Source organism: Girardinichthys multiradiatus, chromosome 15, assembly GCF_021462225.1.
Source record: "Girardinichthys multiradiatus isolate DD_20200921_A chromosome 15, DD_fGirMul_XY1, whole genome shotgun sequence".
NCBI classification, from domain to species: Eukaryota; Metazoa; Chordata; class Actinopteri; order Cyprinodontiformes; family Goodeidae; genus Girardinichthys; species Girardinichthys multiradiatus.
In genome coordinates this window covers 9627053-9640544 of record NC_061808.1, presented here as the reverse complement: position 1 = coordinate 9640544, position 13492 = coordinate 9627053, and the positions used below count along the sequence as shown (strand labels likewise).

General features: G+C 37.9%; 1 protein-coding gene across 4 annotated transcripts in view; it reads right to left on the bottom strand.

Moving 5' to 3' along the window:
* Nucleotides 1–13492, bottom strand: part of sipa1l1 (signal-induced proliferation-associated 1 like 1) — an 89068-nt gene that overhangs the window by 50025 nt on the left and 25551 nt on the right. For all 4 annotated transcript variants that reach the window (XM_047387809.1, XM_047387808.1, XM_047387812.1 and 1 more), the window contains exon 2: nt 2488–2540. The gene's annotated coding sequence lies outside the window, so the exon portion shown is untranslated. The remainder of the gene's footprint in view (nt 1–2487; nt 2541–13492) is intronic.

The window sequence follows — 13492 nt, the reverse complement described above, 5'->3', positions numbered from 1 at the left end:
CAAACTGAAATTTTTAGAAAAGAACAATTTTGGTAAATAACAACAGAATACAATGATTTGCAAATCCTGTTCAAACTATATGCAAATGAATGCACCACAAAAACAAGATATGACACCTTCAAACTGATAAAGTTTATTTCTTTTATGCAAATATTTACACATTTTTAATATGATGCTTTCAACATGTTTCATAAAAGCTGGGACAGTGGGAACAAAAGACGGGGAAAGCTGAGGAATGCTCAAAAAACACCTGTGGTGAATAGGTTAATTGGAAACAGGTGAGTGTCATGATTGGCTAAGTCGTTCACAAGCAAGGATGGGGTGAGGTTCATCACTTTGTTAACAACTGCGTCAGCAAATAGTCCAACAGTTTAAGAACGTTTCTCAACGTACAATTGCAAAGAATTTAGGGATGTCATCATCTACAGTCCATAAAATCAAAAGATGCAGAGAATCTGAAGAAATCTCTGCACGTAAGTAGCAGGGCCAAAAACCAACATTGAATGCCTGTGACCTTCCATCCCTCAGAAGGCAATGCACTAAAAACCGACGTCAGTCTGTAATGGATATTACCACGTAGCCCCCGGAACACTTCAGAAAACCATTGTCAGTTAACAGAGTTTGTCGCTACATCTACAAGTGCAAGTTAAAACTCTACCATGCAAAGTGTAAGCCATATATCAACAACACCCAGAAACACTCTGGGTGTTGCTTCTTTGGGCCCCAGCTCACCTGAGATGGTATGATGCAAACTGGAAAAGTGTGCTGTGGTCTGACGAATCCACATTTCAAATAGTTTTTGGAAATCATGGACTTCGTGTCTCCCGGGCCAGAGAGGTACAGGACTATCTGGATTATCAGCACAAAGTTCAAAAGCCAGCCCCTGTGATGTTATGGGTGTGTGTTAGTGCTCATGGCATAGGTAACTTGAAAGGTACATATGGAGCAACATATGCTGCCATCCAAGCAACGTCTTTTTCAGGGACGTCCTTGCTTATTCAGCAAGACAAAACCAAGCCACATTCTGCACGTGTTATAACAGTGTGGCTTCGTAGTAAAATAGGGCTGGTCTGCCAGCAGTCCAGACCTGTCTCCCATTGAAAATATGTGGTGCATTATGAAGCACAAAATATAACAATATATATAACAAGTGTGACCCTGGACTCTTGGGCAACTGAAGTTGTTCATCAAGCAAGAATTGTCCTCAGTTCTCGAACGTTGTTCGACGAGTGTTGCTAAAGGAAAAGTGATGTAACACAGTAAAAATATACCCGTTCCAGCTTTATTGGAACATGAACCAGGCATCAAATTCGAAATGGGTGAATAATTACCAAAAAAAACAATACAATTCATCAGTTTCTACATTAAATATCTTGTCTTTGTAGTGTATTCAATTGCATCGAGGTTGAAAAGGATTTGCAAATCATTGCATTCTGTTTTTATTTCCATTTTACAAAACTTCAGTGGAATTGGGATTGTAGATGGTATTGTGTGGAAAACGTATCTTTTTCATTCTACATTTTATCATTCTTAGTGTGCTTCAATGTAAAAGCTCTAGCTTTGTATTTCTAAATTCTACAGTCATTTAAAAAACAGGCAACTTTAAATCTGAGAGCATAAAGGAGCCAATGACAAGCCAAGACTTGAGGACGAACAACAAGTAGAGAAAAAAAAGGAACAAAAATAAAATTTTAATTTTAACAATTTAAAAAAATAAAACTAATTCTCTTTGAAAACTGGCAGGCAGCAGGCAGTCCGATTTGTGGCTTCAGCTCAAGACTAAGGCTCACAAAGAAACCGTAATTGTGTGAAAAGATAAATGTAGTTTGCTGTTTTTTTTTCCCCTCTGCACACTTTGACAGCGTGGTGGGGTCCACGTAATGGCTCAGTGAGATGTGAGGGGACTTTTCTCGACCTCTGAAGTCTGCTTTTGTCTGCTTTTGCCTTTTCCTCTCAAGTGTGAAATTGCTGATATTGTTTTCTATATTATTGCGTGATCTGCGGATAATACAGAGAAGCTATGGAAGTAGTGGCAGCAGATATAAAGCGTAAAGATTTCAGAGAGGCGTCTGTGCGCCTGTGTATGCAGGTCCATACAGTGTTAGCCATTTAACAGTAATGTGTTTAAAACAAAAGGGCTTTATACAGGTTTTAAAACATTTACTATGACTGCAGTGCCTTTTCTTTTTGCTGATTCTAAACAGTAGCTTGCAGGGGCAGGATCTGCTTTGCACCAGAGTCATCAGTCCATATGTCCACCTCCATTTCAGCAGCGGCTTTTAACTGTCTCATTAGCCAACAGATGTTTTTGAAGCTCTGACTCACGAATATGCAACAGCTCATTTCCATTTTTGTGTCATTTCTCAAAACCCCATTTACAATTTAATTGCTTTTATTGTTTCTTGTGGTTTATCATGATTTCTGCCTTGTATTTTACAAATGTTGGCATATACACATTACCTTTAGGAGGTAGAAAAGAAACCTTACCTTGATACGTTAAAACTGGTGCTCCCTTATTTGAAGGTGTCTGGATCTTCTGCCTAAAAAAATATAAATATTGATCAGTTATTCTTAACAGTTAGCATTACAGTAGTAAACCAATATATTTAAACTCAGGCATTAAATCACCATGCAACACTCTTTCTGCAGAAGAAATGACAAATAAACTGAACTGAATGCAGTCACAATATACATGCAACACTGATGATGAGTAAATGTAACGCTACCCTTAATGACACTTCGAACACCAAAGTGAAGCAGGGTAAACTTTGGTCAATCAATATCTAACCAGATATAAAACCCCAAACATTTATGCTCCAAGCATCAACCTGTTCAGACAGAAGAATCTGGGCTGCGAGAGCAATAATAAATCAGATCGGTACAGCCCATTGGCCCTGTGACAAGCTAATCAATTATTTATGTAAGCACAGAAATTTTGGGGAGGGAGAGGAAGGCATGGTTAGAGGATAGGTACATTCATTTCCCCCTTCAGGCTTGTATTTTTTATGAGCCAAAATCAGTGATGTAACTTTGTTACCTCACAACTATCACAGTTTTCTAATGTTTGAGTTATGGTAATTTGATACTTGCTCTTAACCTAAACAGATTTGTCCAAAAAGCCTCCCATAGTTCAAACAACAATAAAACGTAAATAAAACCAAATATGTGTGCTGAGTTTGGTGGATGGTTACAGCATGTTAATTAAACTCTTTTCTAGTTGTCTTTAAAACTAGTTCCCAGTGAGCTGTTGGGTCATTTGCCTCAGATTTTACATCATGTAGCGGTTTGTAAAAGCTGAATATTTAGTCATATATAATAATCTATTCAACATGATTTCTGGGTGCATTCGGCTGCTTTATACCCTTATTTTCCACAAAGGTAATTTACAGTATGGTTCAGCTACATAGCAATTAGTAAACTGAGTCACTATCTGCTTTGGTTTCATTGTGGGCAACAGAATGCCTCCTCCAACATAATGTGTGAGCCTGTACTTAGTGGTGCTTCATGTGCAGGAGGTTTTAGTAACAGCGCAAACCTCCAACAAAAAGTATAAAATCTCAGTCTGTCTCGGTTTGCATGGGTCTGCTGATGCACACTCAGACATGTGATTAGCTAACAAATGATTTCAGCTTTTATTTTTTCACTCGTGCACATTGTGCTTTAACCACACACTAAGCAGAGTGACTGAGGCAAAAAGAAACCATTAAAAGCAAAGAGGCTACATCTAATAATTGCAAACTCTGCTTTTTTTTTTAGCACAACTTTCAAAATAATAATAAATGTTTGAAATAATTTATTAAATAGCGTAGAAATAAAGAATTGATTTAATCTATAACAAACGGTTTTCTGTCAAAATGTAATTTTTTAATGAGTCACATTAGAGACTTTTCTACTAGTTTCAGAATTAATTTAATCATAATAAAAAAAACTAAATCTCAGTTGTCAGCTAAAGCGTCTCCTACCCACAGGAACCAATGATCTGGTGCCAACTTGTTACACTTTTTTTTTTTTTTAAACCTGTTAAAGGCCCTGTTTAGAAACAAAAGAAAAAACATGATTTATATCCTTGTATTTATTTACAACCCCTGGGGGAGATGGGCAGTTGACAGTGACTAAATGTCCAAGCTGAATTAGCAGATGATTAGAGGTAGAACATCCTTAAATAGCGTAATTCAGACTAGATCCAAGAGACACGTTCCCCCCCATCATCGGAAAATTCAACAACAGTTTCACATTTAAATGTTTTCCTGGTATCCTGCAGACCTAGTAAAAAATATATATTTTAATGGTTTTTATGGTCTGTACTCAAACATTGAAGTTCCCTTTCAAACATCGCTCGGCATCTATGTCACTATGGGAAGCGCCTTCAGTGGTGACCAACCATGGAAGCTCTAATACCACCACATCTGTCACTGACAGACCACTCCGTGCTTGGCACGAGGGCGCTCTCTCCTTTATAAGCGCTCCTGCACTACTCTTGGTATTCTTGCTTTCTTCCATTTGATGATCAAAATAGCTCCTTCCGCTGTTTCGAAGCCTGGATTATCCATTTAACTGTTCGCTGACTCAGCTGTCATGGTTAGTCCTGAACTTGGGTTCTCCTGGTTTTTGGACCTTTTAAAAAAAATAAAAATGAACTTTTTCATAAATAGAACTTTAAATTTTTATTTTTCGTTAAGAAAATGTTTTACAGTGGAGTGTTTCTTGCGTCACGGCAGACCTCCATTCTAACACTTGGATCCTATCTCTGATGTCGTTAGCTAAATGGCAACTGCTGGTTCCTGTCAGGAGAAAATGTGTAGCGGCAGGACTAAGGACGTCGGGCCCCGACTTTGCCCAGCCTCCTGTGGACTGACCATCGCATGGAGGTATCCTCATCCCCGTTGCATAGTGTGCATGGGGGTAAAGCATGCGCAGGAGTCATTGGCTGACCCTAGATCATGCAACCACTGCTGCGCTATGGCACCGCGGATTTAACAGCGACGCTTGCAGGTTTCAGCAGCCTCAAAAGCCGATTCCCCGTCGAGGAGTTTCCCCCAGAGTATGGCCAGCTTCTCGATTCTGAAGACGAGGGTGGCTGCGGAGAAGACGAGATGAAGATAAACCTGAACCTGGTTAGCTCACCTCTGTCCAGCCAGCGGTTGTGACGTTGGATTCTGAAGGCAATCAGGGAGGCCTATGGATGCCTGGGGCTGCAAGCCTCAGAGCAACAGACAGCACATCCCACCAGATGAAACCCCCACACTACAATGAAGAATTGTGGTTTCTTAGAGCTAAAATATTAAATGAAAACCTTCTATGCCTGTTTAAAGGCTAGTCTGACACTTTTAAAAATGAAATTACTAATCGAATAAAATTTGGTTTGATGTGTGCACTTTGACCCTTTTTCCACCCATTCCATTCATAACAAAGCAGGCAGGCATCAATACATTAGTTAAATAGACAAATGGAACAGAGTGTTGTACTCAGACACCAGCACTGAAGCCACCTGATCATCTTCAAAAGCTCCCGCTGCACCGCCACTAAGAACCCTCTAATCTGTGCCCATCAGATGACGCTAAACAACCGTTTGTTATGAACTGGACAGAAGTGAACGCCCCCTCCTCATTTTGACAACCACTGTAGACCTTAGCAAATAGCTGGCGAAATAGCAAAAAGCAGGCGCAGCAGTCACAATGACAGAAATAGCAGTGGTGAATAACAGAGAAAAAAAACTGTGGTGTAATTAACATGGTGGCTGGGGGCTGATGCACTGCAGAGAGAGAAAGAAAGGAACAGAAGTGAGGTTTTTTTAAAAAGGGAAGTAAATGAAATGCCGAAAGAAACGAGGAAGTAAATACTAGCTTGATTCAGAAGAAAAACATATTCTGGGAAAAATCTGTAAACAAATCTCTAAACAAAAACTGAGAGTTCAAATTGTAAACAGTCAATTAGACTATAATTATACTTAACTGTGCTAAATGACAAGAATGACAGACAGATCTTATAAGACAATCTAACAGGATGCATAAATCAATATATGTTGATGTATGTAAACTGTACATTTTAGAAAAAATCTAAATCCACTAAGATGTGGCAAAATACTGCATAACGCAGAAATAGACAATAATTACTTGTTTTCCAGAGGAAAATGCTGTCACAGTTTATATCTGTCATGCAAAGATCTATTATACTAATAATACTAAGGTAATGCTTTACTTCTGCTTTATTTCAAATTGCCAATTAAGAATGTTTTTTTCAGTCCACTGCAGAGAGAACGCCATCGATTATTGCCATTATAAGAGAGCTGCAGATTTCCAAAATGGCGCAGCACTGCGTGGGCAACAGTGAGCTGGAGCAGAGCAGTAAGAGCTGAGGGAGAGGGATCAAGAGCAATAGCAGCACAGAAGCAGGGGAAGCAAAGACGTACAGCAGGTGAAACATAAAATAAAAACCTCCCCAACTTCATAATCTCAAGTTAAATACTTGGATAGTGGCATCTAACTGCCAGCAGTGGGCTTAATTGAACACAGGATCTGTCCAAAGAGTAGAAACTGGAAACTAATTCAACAATTATACATTTCTTTAAAGCTAGGTATTTAACTAATAGATTAAATAAAATAAATAATTGATCTTTTAGTGGTTACAAGGAGTCAATCTAAATACTGACACATGGGCAATGTGTATAGACAAAATGTTCCACCCAGCAGATATTAATCCCTCAAGGTATCTGCTACACAAAACTGAATGTGAAGTTCTTTCCAAACATATTTATACACTTATAATATCCCACATTTTGTCCCATAACAACCACAAACTTCAACAGATTTTGTTGGGATTTTATTTGACAGAACAACAGAAAATAGTGTACAATCAAAGTGGAAGAAAAGTCAGATCTAAACATTTTAACAAATACAAATTTAAAATGGGTGGTGTACATTTGGGGTACATCACTACCAGCTTTAATAATCTAGAGACAGACATTTTTTAAGTTCTTCTTAATAAAATGGCTCAGGGTCAACCAGACTGAATGAAGAGTGTCTGTGATCTGTCTGTTATTAGCTACACCCGAGTACTACCCTCTGGTACCTTATTAAGAAAATGCCCGATATAATACCACCAGCTAAAGTCGTTAAAGGATGTTGACATTTCTTAGAAAAGATTAAGGAAAAAATATATAAAAGTGAGTGTTTGTGCACTGTAATAAATGTAGGGAAAAAACACAGCTACCTAGGAGAAGCCCCAAAGTGAAACGAATATATAGAGTGTGCCAACATGTACTTTTGCCAAGGAAGTTGTCCCACACTCCAACAGGAAACACATCTAAGACACTTCCTGCTTCCCCTGAGGAAGTCACAAGTCAGACAGGGCACCAGTGATCTGGTCACACTCAAAGACCTAAGTCTGGGTGAGTGTGAATTTCCAATAAAGTAATCGGTTTAAGTGTTAAGGTATTTTAGCACTACTCTTCTGTTTTCCTAACACATCCTTTTTCCACTAAGACAAACATGTCTTAGCTTTTCTTTAACTTTTGTTTTTTTTTACAAATGTGTTGACACTATTTTTTTCCTCTTCCTACTGTTAAAATATCTATAAATGTGAGCAACTTCAGTTTGTGGTGTTTGTGGTGTGGTCGTTTTTTTTCACTGTGTTGAAAGGGTAGTGAGATATATATGATATATAATATCGATAAATATCAGTTATCGGCCATAACAGCAATTTTAATATCGGTTGTCGATATTAGCCTGAATTTTGATATCAGTGCATCCCTAATTCTACCAGTTGAAAATGGGGGTAAAACAATGGGCAGATCCTTTTGTCTGTTGCACAGACTTACTGCACATCTTCTTTCTCACAGAAAAATAGCATGAATAAGCATACAAGCCAACAGGTATTGTCAAAAGATTTGAGAAATAAATCTTCTGAAACAGCAAACATTTCATTTTTCAAAAGCATCCGATCTCTGCTGACCACAGTCATTAGCCATAAACTGGCAAAGGTGGTGACTGCCCTGAGTAAGATTTGATTTACAATGATACACTAATTTGTTGGAAAACTGCCGGACAGCATTGGCCCATGGTTACACCGAGGCCACTGCCAACTCCTATACACAGTTGAATAAATTGCATCATTTGCACTGGGACTGCTGCTGACAGGTAGGCAAAGGTTTTTGCCCAATTACCGAAAGAAAAGGGATGAAGCTGGATAAAGAAAACCACTAGACTGAACCTAACAAGGATGTGGTATGATTGCTGTGGGACTCAATTGTGCCCACAACACAGCTATTCGATTGGTACAAAATGGCCAGAATTAAGTGGCAGAGAGAGTGACAGAGATACAGAGAGGGAGAGAGATAATGGAAGTGAGAAGGATTGATTCCTCACTCAATGTGAGAGTATGTGGGAGGATATGAGATGCTGCGACCTAAAGTGGGAAAGAGATAGATGCACAAAAGTAAGTTAGCAGTCACTCCATCAAGTCAGCCATGTTCTACTCCTTTATAAACCGTCCAGCCATTTATCAAGCAGTGATAATAAAATATGCATTCTTTAATCGGCAGATTTTTACCAGTACCTTATCAATATTACAAATAGAGGCGATCAAATCCGGATCAATTTGTTTATTAGCTGGCATTCATTCACCAAAATATTGGTCACGATATCTTCTATTTGCATTTTTCATGATTTTATATTTGTCTGGGCTTGTAACTAACATTAGTAAAACATATTTCCATGTCTAGAGTGAAGAAACATGTAAAAAAGAAAACAAAAACTGCATACGACAGCCAAGGATGCAGCTGACAGTTGTTGAAGAGTGATGTTGTCAAATTGTAGCATCAGCGCCACACAAGTATAACAAAATGGCCTCTCAAGAAGAAAGTAGTGACAGTCTTCACTATGAAAGAGAGGACATGATTAAGATACATGCTCACTGGCCGCTTAACTAGGTTTACTTATTCAATTCCCTGTTGACATATTATCACAATCACATGCCAGACACTCCATGCATTTAGGCATTGTCCCAATCAAGCAACCTAATGGGAAAGAGACGAGATTTAAGAGACTTTGAATGTGGCATGATTGTTGGTGCCAGACAGGCATATTTCAGAAACTGCTGATCAACTGGGATTGTCACACACAACCTTAATCTCTCGGTTTTATAGAGAATGGTCCAAAATGAGAGAAAATATCCAGTAAGCCACAGTTGTGAGGTCACAGTATAGGCAGACAGCAACAGTAGCTCAAATAACTAGTCCTTATAACAAAGGTATGCAGAATACTATCTATAAATTAACAACGCTTCGAACATTGTAGCAGATTATGACAACAGTAGAAGTCCCATCAGGTGCCAGTCCTGTCAGCTAAGACAGTAAACTGAGGCTACAGTTCATCAGGCTCATCAAAATTGGACAATAAAGAGACTGGACATACATTGCCAGGCCCAATAGGTCACAACTTCAGCTACAACATTTAGATGGAATCTAGGGTAAACCACATTAAAGCCTGGATCCATCCAGCCTTTTTTCCAATAGTTCAGACTAGTAGTGGTTGTGCTATGATGTAGCGGATATTTTCTTGGCAAACTTACTGCTGTTGACTGGATCCATCCCTTTATGACCAACAATAATAATACTCAATGCCACAAAGCTCAAATAATCTAAACTTTTTTTTTTAACATGACAATGAGCTCATTGTACTTTAAGGCCCTCAACTGTAACCAAATCTTAGTTTAAGAGGGCACCTTGAGGATGTGGTGGACCAGAAGATCCGAATCACAGATGTGCAGATTGCATGATGCTACCAAGTCTATATGGACCAAAATCTCTGAAGAACATTTCTAACACCTTATTGAGTTCTACACCTCCTGCAGCTCTGAAGCCAAAAGAGGGCTCCACCCTGAAAATAGCAAGGTGGTACAAATAAAATAGAGTTTGAGTGTATTTAGCCATTTGTCCTGAGGAGGACAAATATTGTCTGGGAAGCAATAGCCTAGAGGACTACAGAACCGGCATATTACCAATTCAAACCTGTCCTTCACGACAGGTCTGCAATGACTAACAAGGTAGAAGCTGCAAACAAAGCCAATGGAGGAAAGAACCAAAGGCCCATTCACACTGAATTAAGACTGTCCTGTGATTTTCATGACCTCCATACCTATTCGAACATCGTTGGATTGCAGCAAATTTTTAAAACTGCTTTCCAGGTATTTTTACTTCACCTGAGAACACCATTTTTGCCCATTTGATATTAATCAGCTTAAATATTAAGTAAAATAAAGGATAAAGTGCTGCAGCTAATTATTATAGGCATGACAATGAAGAAAGGTTTGGAAAGCACTGATATCCATTTAATAATTCAAGACTTGTGTTTGTGTAATTGACTTGGGATGCCTGCCCGAAAAAGATCAAAACCTGCTAAGTGATTGCTCTGTTCAAAAGGGAATTGATTTCTATTAGAGCAAGGTTTAACAAGCTGTGGACAAAGGCCTACATTGTTCAAATAATATTTACCATACCCAGTATGTGAAAACAGTACATTCATGTGAAAAAAGCAAGCACAATTTGACCTTTGAGTACCAACCTGGACCGCATGGGAACATTTCTGTCCTAAGAGTGCACAGAGCACAATCACGAGAAAATTGCTTAGGCCCTACACCTTCACTGCATGAACAGATGTAGACACGGACACTGGGTACTGATGAGCGCATGTTCAGCTCTGTGTTTACCTACAGCAGCTCTCCCACTCTCTTTTATTTAGTTTCTAGATGGGATGCTGAGTTTGGTCTTTACGCGCCTCTAATAACTGCGTTTTTATACAGTGCTGTGTGCTAACCGGGCAGTAATCAATCCCTTGTGAGAACAGCTGTGCACTCAAAGGTATTCTTCTACAGTTGAGTTTAAAATTTATACACCAAATTTCAAATGTGTGTAGTTTTAAACCAAATACCCATATACTGGTGCACAGGTAGAAGATGGTGCCCAACTATAGAATGTGCAAGCCAAATTTCCACGTGTTTATTTTAAAACAAATACAAGTCCATCTTACCAAAGCATTTCAGAAATGATATTTACTGTATTGTATATAGTTGTTAAATGTAGAGAGTGCTAAGAAAAACATGGTAAAAATGTATTGGTGTTAAATTCTGCCTTGTGTAAAGTATTTTTCTAAACCTTCATGTACTTCCTGTTGCCTCTACTTTCAGATGATTTCAAAAAATTAACAAAAGAGTTTCTCACAATGCCAGTGGACCTGACCAATAAGAGCATGCTCAAATTTTTTAACTATTTTAATATCAAACAGCTAATAAAACCTGAAATGCTCAGTATTGGACAAAAAAATCTCAGTTTGTACATTTGCTTTTAGAAGCTCAAATAACTTCAGTGTTTTAAACTTAAATATTTAGATCCTATCCTCCCCTCCTAGCAGCTAATTTGTTCCCACTGTCTTTCAGTTTTATCTTTGTCTAATTATAAGCCATTCTCCCATTTCCATTATCGTCATCTTCTCCTCTCTGGTGTTTTTCTTTAACCCTTCTTAAGAGTTTTTCATTTTTTCCCTCCTTTATCTCCCCCTTATACATTTGTGAAGATAACAGTTTTTGTATCTGTGTGTGTGTCAGTCTGTGTAGGAGGTGAACAGCATTGAGGGCTGGAGGAGGAGGTGAGAGAGAAAGAAAAAGAAGCGAGAGAAATACGGAGGGAGAGGGAACCAAAGAATTTACTGGAACAAAACATGCTGTTTCAAACTCATAGATAAGAGCCGCCTACTCACTAGTTTCACTTCAAAGCAGATTAGTCTGCGTTTTTGTTTTACATGATATATTGCCATTGGTATTTAGTTATTACTATTAGTTTTTTGCATCATTATTATTTTTAGCCCCCTGTGGAGCTATACAGAAATAACCTCACTTTCATCTATAAAGCTTTATGAAAGCAAGTAAATTTCAGGTAGGTAACTCATGATGAAAAAGGCAAAAACTGCATTTGTAAGACATTTAAAGTCAGGCAACGCTAAGCAATTTCTCTGTTAATGCAAAATGGAGTTTTCATCTGATGATATGGTTACTATTTGAATGTATGTTTGCCACAACAGACATATGTTCATCCAAAATGGAAGAAAAAAAAAAGTTAGTAGTAACAAGTTTCGAAACAGTTTCAGAATTATAGGCAGTTTAAAAAAACCGAATAATAACCACTGAATACAGATTTTAAATGTCAGACAAAAGGAATAAAACTTAACATAACACGGGCAACGTTAGGTAATACATCTGCCGTAAAGTTTGCAAACATCTAGGATGGGTATGCTGTGGTCATAAAGAGATGGGCATGGTCAGCAACAATACAGTGGGCTGTGGTGTTCTAACAATGATCAGTTGGTTCTAAGGGGCCCAACGTGCAACAAGAAAATATCCCCCAGATCATTAAACCATCACCTGCCTGAACTGTTGAAAAACACAAAATGGATCAAGGCAATCACGTTTTTCCAAATTCTGACCACCCCATTATAATGTCAGAGACTCAGGAACAGATATTTCCCAACCTTTAACTGCCCACTTTTGGTGAGAATTGTGTGAATTGCAGCCTCAGAGCGGCTGACTTGACTGACTCAGTTTATCACTACAGCCTAGAATTCCCATTGACAGTCGAAATATTTCTATGGCAAACCTGAAACAAAAAGACCCACACTGCAATATAAAGAATGTGAAGTAATACCTCATTACTACACTACACTACTACTATAGGACCTTACAATAAGACTACAATAAGACCCCTCTAATTTGTAATAAAAGTCTAAATAAAAAATATATTACTTCAAAACATACTAAATGTAGCCGTACATTTAGTAAACAAAACATTAGAAGCTAAACATTAAAAACAAATGAGAGGCAGAAAAATTTGTTAGTGTGAATGAATACTATATAAACTATTTCAGCTTGCAAATTCAAAAATCAAACCAAAACATGCCTCGAGCCAGTATAGACAGAATGTCCATTTGTGGTTGGAGCATGTATTTATTTCATTTTTAAAAAGATCTCTTAAAAGAAAAAAAAAAAAAAAGGTCAAAAATGGAATCTGTCCAGTTTTACCAATTCCAAATTTTAAGTGTTTGCAAATTGTACATTTTCAATAATCTTATTAAAATAAATATCTCAATGTGAAACCAGGCAGATGGTGAAAACTCTGCAGGTTTGGCTATCTTTCTGAGAGAATCTCATGCACCATTTTAAACTAAGATTCAATATTAATTTCCAACCAGTTTAAATTAACAGGATACAGTCTTTATCTTTTTTGATTTTTTTAAAAGGTGTTACAGAAACATCTTTATTATAATGAGCTCTAAAAGCCCTTGGGAAAATGACAGTGCTAATTTTAATAGTCTCTCTCAATATGGTAATAATCCCAGTTCAAGGACCATCACAGACACTAACAAGACCTTAAAAATCATCATGTCTGTAATGAAGCACAAGCTTTAATTGACTTAGTCTAATAAATTACATCCATTAGTGTAGTTAC